At 39.1% G+C, this 20,216-nt stretch overlaps 1 non-coding gene across 1 annotated transcript; it reads right to left on the bottom strand.

Moving 5' to 3' along the window:
* Positions 1-5,616: 5,616 nt before the first annotated feature.
* On the bottom strand, positions 5,617-5,724 carry LOC141603368 (small nucleolar RNA R71). Its single transcript, XR_012525248.1, has one exon. It is a non-coding gene; the product is annotated as a small nucleolar RNA R71 (small nucleolar RNA).
* Between the last annotated feature and the right edge of the window lie 14,492 nt (positions 5,725-20,216).

Below are 20,216 nucleotides of genomic sequence, written 5' to 3'. Positions count from 1 at the left end.
CGCCGAAAAAACTATCTTATCCCCGTCTCCAAACATGCCAAGACCATCATCAACGAGCAACAAAATCCGATTGAAGAGCCCTCCTCCATTTTTATGTCCTCCTATCCCTTTGCCTTTGAAGAATTCACAACCAATGAACCAAATGTTGCGGAAGGCAATTATTATTTGACCAAGTTAATGAAGCATATCCATAGAGAAGCTTACAAGGATAGGGTGAATGCCTACTATGCCCAATATCCACCACTCAATCATCTTGCCAGGCAAGGACTTCTTGACCCTAAGAGTCCTTTGCCGGATTGGGTGGATAAGAAGGTATTCTTTCCTCAAGCCTCTCGAGATAGAGAAAGGGATGTCTAGGTTGCTACAAGTGAGGAGAATATTGACGATGAGGATGGGGAAGCTAGTGAATCAAGTCATGATGACAATGAACAATGTTCTAGTGAAGATGATGATGATGATGATGATGATGATGATGCCTCCGATTCCTTGGAAGAGGATGATGATGATGATGATGATGATGATGATGATGATATCACAATGAGTGATAGTTAATTGTTGACAAAGCATGAAGGAGGACGACGCAACTAAGGGGTTGATGGCTTACGTTAACATCTCAACCTATACCATTGTGAGTCTCTTACCCCTCATTTTGCTTTGTTTTTATCTCATGATTACGTAACTTGTAGCATAGAGCATTTAGAGAGTCATTTTTGGACTCTTTGGTGGCTAAGAGTTTTGAGTTCTATAAACATCAAAGGACTCACACCTCGGCGTCATTGAGGTGACTATCTTTTTTGCTTCCACCATAAAGAATCCTAAATGACAAGTTACTTTTCATGCATTGCATTGCATGCTTTATGAATAAACTTCCCAATTTTTGAACTAGAAATAATGTCTAGTTTGGTTTGGGGAAGTTCATTTATAAGCAACCTAAGTTAATTTAAATTAGCTCTCCAACCTAATCGAAAGCATGCATCATATAGCATAGTTTAGTTTGCATCATATGTAAATATTTACCATGTAGTATGCATTTAGTATAGAATTCATGCATTTCGTATACCTTCATGCATTTACATTTGCATAAATTCCTATCGTTTTGTCCATTGAGGACAATGTCCATTCTAGTGTGGGGATGGGAAATTATAATATCTAACCATCTAACATCTAACCCATATTTCCAAATTGATAAAAATTTGTAAAAATTCGAAAAAAACCAAAACATGTTGTTTTTTTGTATCCCAGTTGCGGGAAAGTGGTAATTACACCCCTTTACTTTGATGAATAGTGAAATTTAGCCCCTTAAGTTTTAATTGGAGTAATTGGTCCCTTTAACTTTTCCGAAATGTGAAATTAAACTCTTTTATATTTTCTGGCCAATATCTCACCGGAATTTCATTTTATCGTCAATATCTCATTCACATATATGACCATTTTCTCCCTAAAAAGTAAAAATACATGACATACTCCGTATTTATGCTTTGAATTTCACAATATTAATGAATTGTAGTACATCAATTCTATTCTTCAAAGTTCTAGTTTTTGGCAGTGTGCCAATCTCCTGTTCTATAATTTATTCATCTACTTCTATTATGCGTCTGTTATTTTATGATTAATAAAACTTGGGTAAACTAAGAACAATTATTCTCCAAGCTTTGATGTATAGATCAATAACAAACAAATAAATCGATAATGACTTCTTGTTAATCAATTTCTGGATTTTCACCTTTTCCTTCTTCCCCAATATAATTACAGTTATGTTGATGAGATTTGAACCAAATTAAATAGAAGTTGTAACTTACAAGGTAAAATTTTATTAGGTAGTAAAGATTGATCAATGAATTGGTTGAGAAATAAATACGGAGTAATTGATATGTATTGGCAAGCATGGATATAGACGATGATGAAATTCGGAGAAATGAAAATTCGGTGAGATATTGGCCGAAAAAATAAAAAAGGGCTTAATTTCACATTTTGGGAAAGGTAAGGGGGTCAATTACTCCAATTAAAACTTAAGGGGGTAAATTTCACAATGCACCAAAGTAAAGGGGTCTAATTACCATTTCTCCCCATAGAATTGTATATATTTGTTTGTTTGTTATTCTTATCACATGGGGATGACTACACCGCATTCGAAGCACAAGGGATATAGAGGACCGCATGGTATGATCTTTCCAAATATCCTTCTCCCTTTCTTTATATGTTAATGACAATTTCCTACTTTTTGTTGATGCAGTATGGACCTATGTGTTATTAATAGTTTGTATTTAGTTTATATGGAATATTAGTTGCATCACGTCATGTAGTCGCATGGTACAAAAACTTTGTGAAAATACCTATTTGGGAAGCTTGACAAGTGTATATAAGACTCTTGTAGATAATTTTTCTCCTTGAGACTTTGTTTGCTAGAATACTCTCAAGACACCATAGGATGTGTCATACTAGTATATTTTGACCCATGGGCTAAGGCCTAGTCAAGAGTACCTTGTGGTGTGATAACTCCATGGCTACCGTTTATTCCAAGGTGACCTTTGATGCCATGCAACCGTCCTTTCACTTCTATCATCATTTTGTCAACAAAAAGGGAATGGGCACAAAAACATCAAATTAAGCTCAAGTTCCAAAATCAATGTCAAAAATGTTTGCAATTGCATCAATGAAATGAGGAGCAAAAATAGACTCCCATGCTTTTATAGAAGTACCCTTGCTAAAAATGGGGTTACTTTCAAAATGTTCAAAAATAAATGCAAAGTTAAAAATGCCAAACATCAAAAAATGGTAAGAAATGTTCTTAATCGTCAAATCCTACAAAAATGGGGGGGAAAGAGGGAGGGGGGAATAAACCTAAAAGTAAACAACTATCGTGAAACTCATATACTTTGAATCCTTTTTATCCATTGATGATCCTATCTTTGTTGCATGGTGGAGAGGGGACGGCCTCTTCTTGTCTAGGCAAGTGGGGGAATTCTGCGATACTACAGTGTTTTCTAACACCATATCGAATTGGCTCTTTACAATAGCATTTAGCAATTGTGGACAAAGGTAGCTTAGTTTAACATAACTTGTAGGTGACTTGTTTGTATCCTCTTGGACTTAGTAACTTGGAGAAACAATATTTATGGGGGAATGTTTACCCTTAAATTGCTTCCCTTATTGATAATTTCCGACACTTAGATGAGGAAAGTGGCTATTCTTTTGTAGATGCATCCTTTGACTTGTTTTGTGTGCTTAATGTTTGGATGCATCGCCATTTTGGCAAGCCCCACCTTGCCTTGCAAGAAGGCATCTTACCTCATAGATGTCTTGTTGTGAGTTGAAGAGGCAGAGTGAGACCCGCTAATTGTCCCACATCGGCTATGTTAGAAATAAAGGTCACAGTTTTAGTCACCTCTTTAATCAGGATGAGCAAAGGTTCGACTTGGGGATATTTCATGTGACTCGTATTTCCGCACATTTAGTCCCTTAACTAGCCCTGTTCCTATGCTTTTTAACATGCATTAAGGTCGTTTCTTATCTTTAGCTTCCTATTTTGCATATTCTATGAGGTTTTGTGTCTGATGTGACTCATATTTGAGCACATTTAGTCCCCGAATTAACCTCGTTCCTATGCTTTATAGCACATATTTGGGTCATTTTTAGTTTCCCACTTTGCATATTCTTTGAGGTTTTGTGTCCTTGGTAGGAGAGGATGGCTAACCTTGCATTTATGAGGCAAAATGAAGCTAAATGGATTGCACCTAATGATCAAGCATCAAAGAGAAGACCGACACTAGAGGCCTAAGAAGACAATAAAGTGAAATGGACAATGATGAAAGGATCCTTGCATCCCCAACATGATCCTTGCGGATTGTTAAGGAGCTAAAGAAAAGAGGCACTCTGTCCAGGAAACCGAGCGGATCAAGCACGATCCGAGCGTCTCAAAACACCAGGATCCGAGCGTCTTGTACCCAGGACGAGCGGCTTAAAGTGCCAGAACCCAAGCGTCTCCCACATGATCCGAGCGAATCACAAGACAGAACAGCCCGTGCCATACCACGGGACGAGCGGATCGTGGCAGGACTAGCAAGGAGGATCCGCTCATTTCCCTCAGGAGTAGCATTTCCTCAACTTTTCTTAGGGTCTTAATAATCATTTAAGCCCTTAGTAACCCTAATCTTTGTACCGAATCTTTAGTATAAATACCCCCATGTACTACCTAGATTAGCATCTCCCTTGAATCAGTTCTTAGTCCTCTCTTATGCAATTCTAATCACCTCTTAATACATTCTTAATTCTCTTAAATTAGTCTTAATTTAGTTGTAATACAATTCTCAATATTAATCACATCTTAATCTTTCCTTAATTTCTCTATTGTTCTTCCTTTTTTTGGGTAATTAGAAGATTATTTGGGTTTATTTGAAGGATTGACAACCTTCCATCAATCATCAAGTGCTTGCATATAATTGAGAACATGTTTGTATGATCAACTCCCATGAATCCTCTATGAACCCATGACACCCTAGTGCCTTTAATCATTTGTTTACAACCCCTCTATTTACTTTGCTTTGTTTTAATTGCTTTACTTACATCTTTTTGATTAGTTTAGTTTACCTCTCATCTCAACCCAAATTGTGACACCCTAAGAGATAGCTTTTTACAATTGAGAATCTTACATCAATGTCCGTCCCTTGGGATCCGACCTTTACTTACCTCTTTACAAAGAGTTTTGTGAAGTTATAAATATTGTTTTGGTTGGTAGCTTTTGACGACGAGTTTTAACCGGACCAGTGTCCTTGGTAGGAGAGGAGTGCTAGCCTTGCTTGTATGGAGCAAAACGGAGCTAAATTGATCGCATCTAACAACCAAGCAACAAAAAAAGAGACCAATACTAAAGTCCTAAGTCGATAAAACAAGTAAATGGGCAATGATGAAGGACCCCCATGACCCTTGTAGGATCCCCACGAGTTAGGGGACAGCCAAATGAAGAAGGAGCAAAACTGCTCTTCAGGACAGGCGTCCTAAAAGCAGTTCGGACGTCCCAAAGAGAAGGATGGGCGTCCCCAAGCTCAGCCCGAGCGTCCCCAAAGCAGGACGGGCGTCCTTCAATGCAGGATGGGCGTCCATCAAGAGGTGGTCGTGCGTCCTAAGCTAGGACTTGCAAGGCGTTAAACTTCATTTAAGGGGCTTAATCGTCATTTAATCCCTTAGTTAACCTAATACTTGTACTTAGTATAACTACTCCAATATAATATCTAGTCTAGTTATTATCAAGTTATCTTATATTAAATCAAGTTATTTTATATTAAAACCAAGTTATTGAGTATATTAATACTATTCAATTCCACAATTCAAACTTAATTACATCTTAATCTTTCCTTAATTATTGTTCAAGTGTTCTTAGATCTAGTTGGGTAATTGAAGATCATTTGGGGTTTATTGGAGAGTTGACAACTCTTGTGATGCGATTTCTCAAACCAGAGTTACTCAAGACCAAATCCGATGGGTATTGTTTCCTTTTTCTTTGATTGGTACCGCAAAGCAATGGTTGAAGAGCCTAGACAAGGCTACCCTTGGTATTGATTCATGGAAAAGTTAGCACTTGCTTTCTACCAGAAATTCTATCCTCCGGAGAAGACTAACATGTTGAGAGTCCAAATCACCAGGTTTAAACAACGGGATGAAGAATCATTATATGAAGCATGGGAGAGATTTAAGGACACTTGTCGTTCTTGTCCACATCATAGACTTAGCGAGCGGTTCCTTGTGCAACAATTTCGGAACGGTTTATCTGAAGACTCCCGCAATGTTCTCAATATGGGATCCAATGGTATGTTCACTGAAGTTGATGACAATCAAACATGGGCCAAAATTGAAGAGATGTCGGTTCATAATTCCCAATATAGTAGGCCTCAAAAGGCCACTAGAGGAGGAAAGCATGAGGTAGATTCCATCACACAATTGGGTGCTCAACTAAGTGCTCATATTGACACCTTCAATTTGAAATTTTAGAAGGTCGTGGCTAAGCTTGATGAACCTCCAAATCACCCAAACAACATGTCAATGCTATGGTGGCATCATCCTCAATTCCAAGTGGAGTATGTGAAAGTTGTGGAACTTTGAGACATGACCAAAGTGAATGCAGGGGAACAAATGAACAAGTGAATGCCTTCCAAGCATACAAGAGCAGTACCCCTTATTCCAACTATTACAATGAGAATACCAAATTCCACCCAAATCTTTCATACAAAAGTCAAAATGTTCAAAACCCTCAACCAACATACACCCCACCTCCAATGAGAAATCAAGCTCAAAGACCCTTTTACAACCAAAGCCAAGGTTATTAAAATCAACCTTCCTACAACTAATCCAATGACCAAAGCTTTGATTTTCAAAAAGCGGTCTTCCAAATGCAAAAGAAGCAACAATAATTTTTCACCAAAATGCAAAAAGATAGCCAAGATAAAGACATCACCATCAACAATATACTAGCCCACACCAAGATGTTGGAACCCAAATGTCTCAATAAGCATCTTCTAGCTCTCAAAGATAAAAGGGGCAATTACCACCTCAAAGTAACCCCCCAAGAAATGAGTCGGTTAATGCCATCCACTTGAGGAGTGGTACAAGGTATGAAGGGAAAAAAAAAGCCAATTGATGAAGACATTGTGGATGCTACTGATGAGCAAAGAGTTGTGGAGAACTCTAAGGAAGAAGAACCCACCACCAATGAAGTTTCAAAGAAGAAGAATGAAGAGAAGGCTAAGGAAAAAGAGCCTATTGTGATTACTCTTCCATTCTCAAGTCGTAAAACTAAGCCTAAGTTTGATGAACATCTTGGAAAGTTCATGAAAATTGTGAAGAACTTAGAAGTCTCAATCCCATTCACCGAATTGATCAATCATGTTCCGGCCTATGCAAAATACATGAAAGACATTCTTAACAAAGAAGAAATCTATCCAAAAGCTAGAGACTATTTCCTTCACCAAAGTGAGTAGTGCTATTCTTCAAGGAAGTTCCCCTCCAAAACTCAAAGATCCGGGAAGTTTCTCTATTCCATGCACCATTGGCGACACTACAATCAACAAAGCATTATGTGAGTTTGGATCAAGTGTAAGTGTTATGCCATACTCGGTATGCAAGAGGCTAGGAATGGGAGAACTCAAATGCACTAACAATACTCTTCAGATGGCGGATCGATCAAAAAAGACACCTTTAGGGATATGGGAGGATGTGCCAGTGAGAATTGGCAAGTTCTTCATCCAGGTAGACTTTGTCATTGTAGACATGGAGGAGGATTCCAACATTCCTATCATCTTAGGAAGACCTTTCTTTCACACCGCGGGAGCGGTAATTGATGTTAAACATGGAGAGCTCACACTTGAAGTAAGGGATGAGACAATCACTTTCAACCTTGGGAAAACAATAAGCGCTCCCCGAATACATGAGCCATGTTTCGTGATCGACCATTATAGCCGAGAAAGTGATAAGAAGAAGTTAGCATCTCAATGCAAAGATCAAGCTATGGGTAAAGCATCACCACCCATATGCAAGATGAAAATGGATAACCCTCAAGTAGCTCTATCCGGAGAGCAAGGAAATTTCAACAACAATAAGAGCTTGAATAGCTCACCACCAATAATGACAAGTAAGGAAGAAGGCCTCATTGACCATGACAACAAGAAAGAAGAGTTTCACTTGTCAACTCATGAAATCATTGGGAAGCAAGCTAGTGAAGTGTGTGGTCTATGGGATGACGAATTGGAAGGATTAGTCAACCCCTATATTGGTAATGCTATGACCTTAGACCAAGGCTTTGATGATCCTTGCAATGATCTTGACATGGGTCATCACCACCATGAAGAACACAATGTGCAAAGATCTATACAAGATCTTTATAATGAAAATGAACAAGCCTTTGACTAGTTCTACAAGATGTTGAGCAACATCAACAACACCTTGGCTATGCCTCCTTGACATCTCATCCAAGATTGAGAGTTTGGTGGTGTCCTCCCTAAACCACCATTTGTAAATATTCAAACTCTTTAACAAGCATTTTATTTCTTGTATTGCATCTTTGTCAATTTTGGATTTACATTTTTAAGCTTTGATTAAGATTTTCATCATGAGAGAAAGTGAGGAGGGTATTTTAACATGTTTTTGATGTGTAGTGTTTGACCTAGTCTGGGGATAGCAATTGCCTAGGCTAACCGAGTCTTCGTAGTGCACCCACAATAATGGACAAAGGAAATGAAGAAAGAATGATATGGGAAATGAAGATCCCTACGGGTGGAATTGAACCCGTGGGCGCAGAGAAGAATCCGAGTATCCCAGGAGGGAACCTGTTCGAGCTGGCTATGATCCGAGTGTCCTGGCTCTAGGATGCGGGTCTTGGGAGTGCTGGAATTGAAGAAATGGTTTTGTTGAAAAATCTGAGCATATCACATTCAGGACGAGCGTCGCAGGCTACAAGCCGCTCGTCTTGAGAGGAATCTGCGCGTCCTGGCATGCTTCAAAGTTATCACTCCATGCTGTTTGTAAATCCGAGTGTCCCCAGGAGAAGTCGAGCGTCCTCAGCAAAATCCGCTCATCTTGGCATAGATCCGCGCGTCCCAGCACAGGTTAGAAGTTCCAGAGCACACTGACTAAGGATCCGAGCATCCCCAGTCCAAGCCGCTCGTCTCCTGCTGCTACTTAAAGAAAACACGGGATTCATTCTCCTCTTCCCCAATTCATTTCTACCTTTCATAAATCAAACACACATCCTTTCTCCCTCAAAACCCTTAATCCCCTCATTCAAAAACACAATTTTCTCAACCAAGTTCACCCAAATCAAAACAAAACTTCCCCAAATCAAAATTAAACTACTCCTTTATCAACAAAAGACCACCCAAACATCAAAATACTCACTAATTGAATCGATTTTCTATGGTTTGAACACAATTTCGAAAATCCCAAAATTGATTAGGAATTGATTGAAGTTTGAGGAAACAAGGAGCATTCAAGCACATTATTGGTTCGTTGATACAAGTTTGACAAGGAGAACAACATGGCAAGTACAAAAGGTGGAAACAAGGGACCCACAACTTCAAATTTATCCAAGAGGCAACAAGCTCTTCTTGCCTCAAAGGCTATGGTAGTGGTACAACCAAGGGTGGAGATTCAAGAAATTGCTAATCCTATGGTGGAAGCTACACCCACTCCGGTCATACAACAATTGCAAGATTATCCGGAGGTAACTTTCATAACAGATTCTTATAGAAAAGCCTTTTTATTCCTTACTAACAAGAGTATTTTGCCTATTAAATTCATATGCCAAGATGCCTTAGAAACGTTGGGTGTGCTTGAAAGAACTAGGAAATTTTTCGAGTCTATGAAATTTCTAACCCTCTTTGAGATGGAGGAATTAACCTACCCTTCATTGACCATGGAGTTTGTAAGCTCCTTGAAGGTGACTAAGGTAGAGAATCGGAAAAATGTTGAATTCCGCCTTGAGAATAAGGATAGACGAATGTCCCTGAGTGAGTTTGGCAAAGTGTTTGGTCTTGAAGAACATTATCACTATGAAAAGAAGCCTTCACATTATGATGCCGCACCCCTTTGAAAAGCGATTACCGGGCGAAAGTTTGAGTCTTTCAGGGAGTGCCATTTTATATATATCCACCATCCGGGTATAAGGGTATGGCACAAGTTTGTGGGCAACACTTTGATTGCAAGAAAAGGCACCAACCACTTTACCGAGCTTGACTTTGTTTACCTTGAGTCTACTATGAATGTCAATGGCAAGTTCACCAAAGAATACAACATCCTTCAACTTTTACTTGATCGGTGGCTTGAAATTGACAATGGAAAAGACGAAGAGGCTCTTATTGTGAATGGAGGCTTAGTGATGAGGTTACCCAAGCATTTTAACCGAGATTTCAACAAAGATAGAACATATAAACCGGTTAAAGGGACCAACTTCATTGATGTGGCTACTATGATCAACAAGTTCCATCGGGTCAAGAATGACAATCTTGACAACAAGTATGAGTGGCTCATTAAAGAAGCTAGGTTCTTCATCTTGCCTAACAAGATATGCGGCATCGCCGTTTGTAGCCCAAACTACCTAATACCCATCTCCGAGGAAGCCGAAATGATTATGAAGAAACATAGGGAATCAAATGCCAAGCCCTCCTCCTCCTCCTCCTCCTCCATTTTGACTCCACCATATCCATTTGCCTACTAAGATTTCAAACCAATTAGCCCCAATGTCGTGGTAGGCAACGATTACTTGACTCAACTAATGCAACATATGCATAAGGAAGCTCATGAAGACCGAGTCAATACTTCTCATGCTCAATATCCGCCCCTCCTACACTTAGCTAGGCAAGTACTACTTGATCCTTCATGTCCTTTGCCTAGTTGGGCGGATAAGGAGGTATTCTTCCCAAATGCCTCCAAATATGTCAACATGGATAGTCGAGTTGCTAGGGGGAAGGAGATTGTTGTTATTGAGAACGGGGAAGGTTGTGACTCTTGCTAAGAGGAGGAGGAGGAGGAGGAGGAGGAAGAAGAAGAAGAAGAAGAAGAAGAAGAAGAAGAAGAAGAAGAAGAAGAAGAAGAAGAAGAAGAAGAAGAAGAAGAAGAAGAAGAAGAAGAAGAAGAAGAAGAAGAAGAAGAAGAAGAAGAAGTGATGATGATGAGAGTGGTGAAGCCTCCGGGTCAATGAAGGTAGATGAAGAAGAAGATGATGAGGAAGTTGATTATAGTGATGAGGATATCACAATGAGCGATAATTGAGGATTGACAAGCTTTTTGGAGGATGCCACATATGCCATTGTGAGTTTCCTACACCTCCTTTAGCTTTGTTTATTTCTCTTGTTCTAAATTTTTAATCTTCATCATTTGTTTTGAGTCTTAGCAAGACTTAAAGGACTCCCACCTCGGTTCCATTAAGGTATCTCATATTTTTCCCACTTGAAAATCCAAATTGACAATTAGTTTCATGCATTGCATACTTGTGCATGAACTCCCCCATTTTTTATACAAGAAATAGTGTCTTACTTGGTTTGGGGAAGTTCAAACACAAGCATTCAGAGTTAATCTAAATTAGCTCTCCAACCAATAAATTCATGCATCATATAGTGTAGCTTAGAATACATCACTTGTATATATGTCATGTAGCTTGCATAGTTGTGTAAAATCATGCATTCTCATTTAGCGTGCATAATTTCCTATCGTTTTGGCCATTGAGGACAATACCCATACTAGTGTGGGGATGAGAAATTCTAACTTAACTTTTAAAATAAAAAATGATAAAAATTTGAAAATTTGAAAAACACAAAAATATGTTCTCTTATTTGATAAAAACAAAAACCATAAAATTTTGAAAATTTGAAAAAACCAAAAATATGTCCATTTACTTTATAGCGTAGAATTGTATATTGTATATATACTTGTGTTTGTTTGTCCTCCTATTACATTTGATCGACTACGCCACATCCGAGGCATGAAGACCGCATGGTATGATCTTCCAATCTCCTTTTTCCTCTCTATGTTAATGACTATGTGGCTTTATTTTGATTGATGTGGTACAAACCAATGTGATCTTAAGAGTTGCATTTAGTTTATATGACATACTAGTTGATAGAAGCATTTGCATTAGGTTGTATAAATGTTAGTTGCATCATAGCATGTAGTTGTATTTTTAGGAAAAATTTTGTGAAAACATCTATGTGGGAAGTTTGACAAGTGTATATAAGGCCCTTGTAGATACTTTTTCTTCTTAAGACTTTGCTCATTAGAATGGTTCTAAAACACCCTAGGATGTATCATGCTAGTATCCTTTGACCCATGGATTATGGCCTAGTCAAGAGTACCTTGTGGTATGATAACTCCTTGGCTACCGTTTATTCCAAGGTGACCCTTGAAACCATGCAACCATCTTCCACTTCTATCACATTTTGTCAACAAAAAGGAAATGGGCACAAAAACTATAAATTTGAGTTTAAGCATTGAAATGAAAATCAAGAAGTTTGCAATTTGAATCAAAGAAAAGAAGAGTACAAAAATAAGAACTCCTATGCTTTAATAAAAGCACCCTCCCTACAAATGGGCTGACTTTGAAAATGTTCAAAAGAAAATGCAAAAGTTCAAAATTGTCAAGTATTGAAATGTGATACGGTCGTTTCTGTACCAAAAATAAAACCAAAATATACTAACAGAGGCTAGTGATAAGTAGGGTCGATCTCCACAGGGAGGCAAGATATCTATCTGTAGTCCGTCTATCTAAGTCACAAATGGGGGTTTTGTATTTGATTTTCTATACTACAGAAGGTTTAAGGGCAAGAGAAATTAAGTAAGAGCAGTAAAGCAAGAAAATGTAATAAAAGTGATCAGATAAAAGAGAGTATGTCAGGATTTCAGTTCACCATGGTAGTCTATCAACTCAGTTGCAAATAGCTTAGATAATCTACTGTGAGAAGGGCATGAGAAAGGTCCGTCCGGTCCGCTATCCACCCTAGAATTCCACTAACAGAACTTCCGTCCTCATTAGGGTTGTCTACTGTTCATAGCAGGTCTGTTTATTCCAATCTTCCGATCCAGGAACAAAGTTAAGCAAATTAATATTATTTAGAAGTGTGCACTCAACTAAATTGGTGTTACAGTTATATTGCTATGGGGACAGATTCTCACATGTAAATTATCTAGTATATTCGCTACATCGTCACAATTCTATCATGGATCCCCTAGTCCTAACATAAGGGAAATAAGCTACTCATGTTTTTAGTGTAATTAACAATAATAACAAAAGGCATGCTAATAAGAGACATAATGAAAAGATGACAATCAAGCATAAAATATAACAAGGACAATAATGATAACAAGAGAATGAGATTTTAAGAATAAGCAAAGTCTTAGATTAAGAATTAAGGGGAAAGAAAGATTACAATCCAATTGAATCCGGCGTAAAGATCAATCCACAAAAGTAAGAGTAAAAGTATGAGATTAAACAGTAGAGAGTGTGTAGTTCAGTGATTAAGAGAAGTAAAAGAGAGATAAAAAGTTCTTCAGAAGTGTTTATTAACCTAATTACGACTCCCTTATACAAGGAAGTGTAAAACTAACAAAATAAATCTATCACGGGCTTAATTAAACCCGCGTGTCATAGCAATCCACTCGATCGAGTACTTTCAGACAACTCGATCGAGGTCTTCTCCAGAAAATCTACTCGATCGAGCACTTCAGGCTCTTGATCGAGTAACTCCAATAAAGCAAATTTCGATCGAGCAAACAAAACCACTCGATCGACCTCCTGTTCCTGCCAAACCACTCGATCGACCTCCAAAACAACTCGATCGAGTGGAAATCCAATGCATCAGCCTCAAACTCGTCTTTGGCAGCTTCATGTGACCTTCCTTCACGCACTCCAAGGTATGACTCTTGCTCCAAAGTCTTCGTCTCCTTACAATGCAAGCTAAATGGGACGAATAATGGTCGATTCTGCTACTTTCGGGTCCATTTCTGCAATTAAGACAAAACAAACCAAAGTAGCCAATTCGGGGCATTTTGCAATACATAGCGATATAAAAAGGCATAGAAATGCGTGCAATAAGAGGCTAAAAAGTCTATATAAATTGCACGTATCAAATCTCCCCAAACCGAACCTTTACTCGTCCTCGAGTAAACTAAATGCAAACTAATGGAACGGATATGAAAACTCAGAGCTAGCTATAACTTGTCTACTTGAACCATTTAGTGCAATCAAAAATTAACAATCATAGCTACAGCAGCCAATACGCAAACGAGTTGTATGATGTCCATAAATAAAGCTGTCCTATCGACCTTTCAAGACCAACAAAATCGGACTCTCACGGGTCACTCTTCTCTCATGAAGCAAAGGGTGAATATATATGTGAAAGAGAGAAAGAGAAAACAGTCACTCACCTAAACTGCGACCTACACAACATGCATGCAACAAAAATGATAAACGATTCAAGTACTAACATACATTCCAACCAACAATGTCCGTCACAGCCAAGGGCTTACAAATAATATGGGAAAGTGAGGTTACAGGTGAGAAAGGCAAAACAAATTATGGAAATGTGGAGGTAAAGCGTTAAGCTAGCTCCTAAACAGGACCATATAAATCCATCCGAATCTCAGCTGACTAGAAAATAAAGCACAAGTGCCCTTCGTTGCCACACATCTCATTACCCAATACACTATCTCCTCAAAAAGATACGAATAAAACAGAGGAGTAAGACCGTCACAAGGTAGAAATAAGCACAGACGATCTCTATTTCTCAAACCAACTCAACTTTTTCTTTCTTTTTTCTTCTGCTTTCACGTGATTTTCTTTTTTTTTTCTTTTTTTTTCCTTTTTCTTTTCTATTCACACGTTTCTTTTTTTTTTCTTTTCCTCCATCTTTCCTTTTCTTCCAACTCCGCACAATGAAAATGAGCCAAACTCGCAATAATGGAAAAAAACCACAAAAGTCACACTAAACTAGCTTGACTGACAGACTAAATTTGGATGTAGCTAATGGGTCAAAAAGGCTATATTTGGCTAAAGTGGAGCTAAATGGGTGAAAATTAAAGAAAGGGAAATTGTAAGCACCTCCGTGCATATGACACCAACCACAAACCCGAATGTATGCACGCGACAAGAAATCGAATTTCATAAATGTGCAATAATGGTGAACATCTTATGAAAGGAGTACTACTCTCAATTCCTACATGAACCAGTCATGAATGTCACTAGTTATATAGCTCTAAAACTCAGAAATTGTAAAGTAGGTTGCCAAATTATCAGGTCAAGTCTAGACAGTCAGCTATGTTTTTGACATTAACTCGTAGATATGCGCATGACTAAACTAATAACTGTCAATTAGATGCAAGGCTCAAGTAAAAATGACAAGTTAAAGTGCAATATCATCACGGAAATCTACCGTTCCGACTCAACCTATATGCAAAATAAAACGTGAATATTTTTGAAATTTTCTAATCTTTTTGAATTTATTGTAATAAATGACAATGCAAGCAAAACAAGTAAACGTTAATGCAAAAACAATGCAAAATGCAGACTCTAAGGATGCATCACCCTCCCCCAAACCAAAACGGACAACGCCCTCGTTGTCCTCCAGCATACACCAGCAGATATATAATGGGAAAGGGATATATACAACCAATAAATGAATGAAAAACAATAAATAAAAAGGAGACAAAAATAAATAAAAGAGCAGGAAATACATACAAAATGACGAACTTCCCCAAACCAGCCAGAAAACTGGGGAAGTGAGTGGACCAATAGCTACTCGTCGCCCTCCTCCTCCTCCTCCTCTACCACCACGAAGTCGGGATCACACTCATACTCCCTTCTCCTCCCCTCCTCACCCTGTACTCTCTCCTCTTCCTCTGTGGTGTCTGCCTCGCTAGCTGGTTGTGGGTACCCCTCCGCCGGGTACGGTAAAAGGAAGGGTGTGGCTAGCCCTCAGGAATACGACGTCCTCTCCTCATGTGATGCCCGTATAAAGGGAACAAAGCAAGTTCAATGTCCCGCTCCATACGAGCCTGCATGGTAAGAAGCTTAAGAAGCAAACCGTCACGACGTCCTTGGTCAATGACCTCGGACGCCTCAAAAGGTGGAAGAGGAACAAAGGATCCCTCGCTATCAATGTTCAAATAACCCCCAAGAATAGACATCTCAATGTTATTAACATTGTTGGGTTCTTTACGGCCAAAGATCGTCCCACCAATGAGACGCAAAAAGTAACGGGTCGGGGGAAAGTGGACATGAGCAAGCTTGTGCTCCTCAAATCGGGTATGTGCAAAAGTCCTCCAAAGAATACGTAGGACCTTCCTAGGAGGGTCCTAGTCACTGTGGGAGGAAAGACATAACCTACTACCAAACTTGGCTAGGTAAGATAAGATTTCCTTTAACTCAAATGGAACATTCCTTGTGAGGTTTCCATCTGAGGAAACGAAAACTCGATTGCTGCAGGCTGGCCCTATTTTCTATGATAACAAACCGGTGGTGGTTAAGGAATGGACTCCAGAAGTTAAAATGACAAAGGAATCCATAAATGTGGTTCCAATATGGATTCGCTTCTATGTTTTACCTCTTAAATTCTGGGGTAATGCTTTGATGAAGATTGCTGGACTTGTGGGGAAACATAGTTAGATGTGATAACAATACCTTACTGAAAACATTTCTAGGTCATGCGTATCATCGTAGAAGTCAAGATTGGGGCTGAATTACCTGATGTAATACAATTTGCTGATGTACTTAATAATATGCATACGCAAATTATGCACTGTGAATGGAAGCCTATATTATGCTCTGAATATAAGGTGTTGGGTTATATTGCAAGGGATTGCAGGAAAGGGAAGGGGCATGTGCAGGGGAAGAAGATGTGGGTACCTAAGAAGGCTCCCGTACCTCCACCTCCACCATGTGAGGATACTGTGTCTATGGTTACTGTTGCCCCAGTGGTTGCACAACCTAGTGGTATCTAGGGGTTGGAGGGATTAGGGGGTATGATTACTCATATGCCTGTTGGATTCAAATATTTCTTTCCTGCAAGGATCATCACCAAACTCACTAGGCAAGGTGGTCTTCTTGGGAGTGGCAGAAGAACATTCACTAAAGTGTTGGAGCATTCAGTTTAGTATAGAAGAGTCCTTGAGGGAGATATGAAGTGTAGTAACTCAAGGATTGAAAATGGGTAGTTTGAGATTTTGGAGTATTAGGGGTATTAATAGCGTTAATATGCAGAGTGATGTTAGATGGTTTCTTCACAATAATAATGTAGGAGTTGTTGGCTTACTTGAAACTAGAGTTAGATCTTCATTAATCAATAAAGTACATCGGGGCATTGGCAGTCAGTGGATTTTAGTGCATAACAATGATAGTCATCCTGGTGGCAGAATTTGGGTTATTTGGGATGATGTGAATTATAATGTGGATGTCATTAGTTGTGAAGCTCAAGTCATCCACAAAAAAATTACATTTCTTCCAACTGGCATGGAATGGTGGTTATCTGTGGTGTATGGGTTTAATAGAGTTCATGAAAGGCTTCCATTATGGGCTTCTATTAGCAATATGAGACACCTTGTGAATGGTCCTTGGATGGTTATGGGAGACTTCAACAATGTGTTGGCCATGTGTGAAAGGATTGGGTCAGAAGTGACTAATTATGAAGTGAAGGATTTCCAAGGGTGTGTCACTACCTGTGGTTTAATGGATATTCCTGCTACTGGGGCTTTCTTCACATGGAATAACAAGCATGACCCAGGTGAGATGGTGTTTAGCAGAATTGATAGGGTGTTGATTACAGATGACTGGTTACAGGAATTCCCTGATACTACTACTGTGTTTCATCCTGAAGGGCTATTTGACCACTGCCCTTGCACTATCCATCAGAGTCATGTATTGGAGAGGAAGAAAGGATGCTTTAGATATTTCAACATAGGGGGAAAGATCCTAAGTTTTTACAGACTATTCAAGAAGTGTAGGGGAGGCATCTCTATGGGTACAAAATGTTCCAGGTGGCTAAAAAGCTTAAAATGCTGAAATTTCCTCTGAAGCAGTTAAATGGATCAGCTTTTGCAAATATTAAAACTTCTACAACAGTTGCAAGACACCATTTAAATTATGTTCAAGGGAAATTGCACACTGATCCTACCAATTTAGAGCTCCAGCAGGAACTACAATTGGCAGCTCAATGTTATAAGGCAATGAAGGAGGCTAGGAGAAGTTTCCTAGCTCAGAAGGCTAAGGCTCAGTGGCTGCAAGAAGGAGATGACAACACCCAATATTTCCATAGTCTCATTAAATCTAGGAGAATGCATAATAGAATCATGGGTATTCAGGATATACATGGTAATCCTTGTTCTAGTACTGCGGAGATTGAAGGAGCTTTCATTGAATACTACAAAGCTTTGCTGGGATCTTGTAAGAAGGTCAAGCCCATACATATGCCTACTATGAGGAATGGGAGGCTTGTAACTGAAGCTCAGTGCCATGATATGTCTAGGGACGTGAATGATCAGGAAATCAGAAAAGCTTTATGGGCCATACCTACCACAAAAGCCCCTGGCCCTGATGGTTTCACTTCTCAATTTTTTAGAGATGCTTTCTCTGTGGTGGGATGTGACTTTATGGAGGCAGTCAAATAATTCTTCATGTCTGGAAAGCTGTTGAGGCAGGTGATGCTACCACTCTCACACTTATCCCTAAAAAAACCAGACATGTCTTTGTGGCTGACTTTAGACCAATTGCTTGCTGCAATGTGGTATATAAAGTCATTTCTAAAGTTATTTGCAATAGATTAGCTGGTGTTCTGCCTAGTATTATAAGTGATACCCAGAGTGTCTTCATCAAAGGCAGGGACATAGTGGATAACATCCTAATCTGTCATGATCTTGTTAGGCTCTATCAAAGGAAGTCTTGTTCCCCTAGATGTATTATGAAGGTGGATTTAAAGAAAGCATATGACTCAGTGGAATGGTGTTTTATTGAGCAAATGTTGGTTGCCCTTAAATTCCCACCTAAAGTAGAACAATGGATAATGGCTTGTGTGTCTACCCCATGGTTTACCCTTTCAATAAATGGGCCCAATTTTGGTTATTTTCAAGGCAAGAGGGGGATAAGGCAGGGGGATCCCATGTCTCCCCTGTTGTTCACATTGTGTATGGAATATTTGAGCAGAATCCTCCAGGAAGTTACATCAAGAGTTGAGTTTAATTACCATCCACTTTGCAGAGCACTGAAGTTAAATCATCTGTGCTTTGCTGATGACTTGTTGCTATTTTATAGAGATGACATAGTTTATATTAAGGTCATGCTAAGGGCATTTGCTACATTTTCATGTGCTTTAAGGTTGGACATGAATAAGGAGAAGTCTGACATCTATTTTAATGGCATGCCTCATGGGGAGATTGAGTATATTCTGAATATATCTGGGTTTAATGCTGGAATTTTTCTCTTTAGGTACCTTGGCATCCCAATTTCTTGCAAGAGAATGGGCATAGGTGATTGTACCAGACTTGTGGAGAAAGTGGTTGCTAGAATCAGAGGTTAGGGGCCAAAAAAAATTAAGCTATGTTGTTCGACTTGTTCTCATTAAGGCAGTTTTAACACAATTACATACTTATTGGACTAGGATTTTTGTTGTTCCTATCACTGTCACAGATAGAAACGAAGGAATATGCATGAACTACTTATGGTCAGGATCTGAACAATTCCTGAGAACCCCTACTGTTGCTTGGGAAAAGATTTGTAGAGAAAAGAAGGGTGGGGGTCTGGGCATTGTAAATTCTAGACACTGGAACACTGCCATGATAGCTAAATATACTGGGTGGTTAGCAATGAAATCTGATCACCTCTGGATCAGGTGGGTTGATCATATTTATATGAAAGGGAGAGATTGGCTAGATTACTGTCCCACTTCTAATACCAGTTGGACTTGGCGTAAGATATGCCAGGTTAAGGACCAAATGAAGTCTGGGTTCTCTAATGGGGTCTGGACTGCCACACAAGGTGAGTATAATGTGGCTAGTGGGTACAAGTGGTTGATGGGTCAGCAGCACTCAGTTCCTTGGTACCCTTTGATCTGGAGCAAGGCTATTATTCCTAAACATGCCTTCATTGGGTGGTTGATAGTACAAAGACAGTTGTTAACTAAGGACAGATTACTTGCTTTTGGAGTGGTCACTGATGGCCTTTGTGATGTTTGCCATGACAAGATGGAAGATCATAGTCATATGTTGTATGAGTGTTCATTCAGTAGTCGTTGCTGGGAGCTGCTAACTGAATGGCTTGGCATTTCTATACCCAGGAATAGAGTGGTAGATTGGTGGTTGCAGTGGAGGTGTTCATCCTTGATGAAGAAACAGATTGTTTGTGCAGCTATTGTAGCTTTATGGTATGATATTTGGAATGCTAGGAATGTCTGCAGGGTTGAAGCTCAGGTTCCCTATCCTAAACGGATTGTTCAAAAGGTGAAAGGTGACATACAGGCTAGATACACAAAGGGGGCTTGGACGTTAAAGGTTTAAAAGTTTCCATGGGAACTAAATTACGACTAATGATGACAGTAGGTTGTTAAATGCAACTGTATTTTTTTTATTGATGATGGTATTTTGTATGGAACATTTTGATGATTATTAATATATTTTTCACAGTTCACCAAAAAAAATATAATTGAGAACATGTTTATATGATCAAATCCCATGAATCCCCTATGAACCCATGACAC

This window comes from Silene latifolia, chromosome 9, assembly GCF_048544455.1.
Source record: "Silene latifolia isolate original U9 population chromosome 9, ASM4854445v1, whole genome shotgun sequence".
NCBI lineage: Eukaryota > Viridiplantae > Streptophyta > Magnoliopsida > Caryophyllales > Caryophyllaceae > Silene > Silene latifolia.
This window is presented reverse-complemented; position numbering and strand designations above follow the sequence as displayed.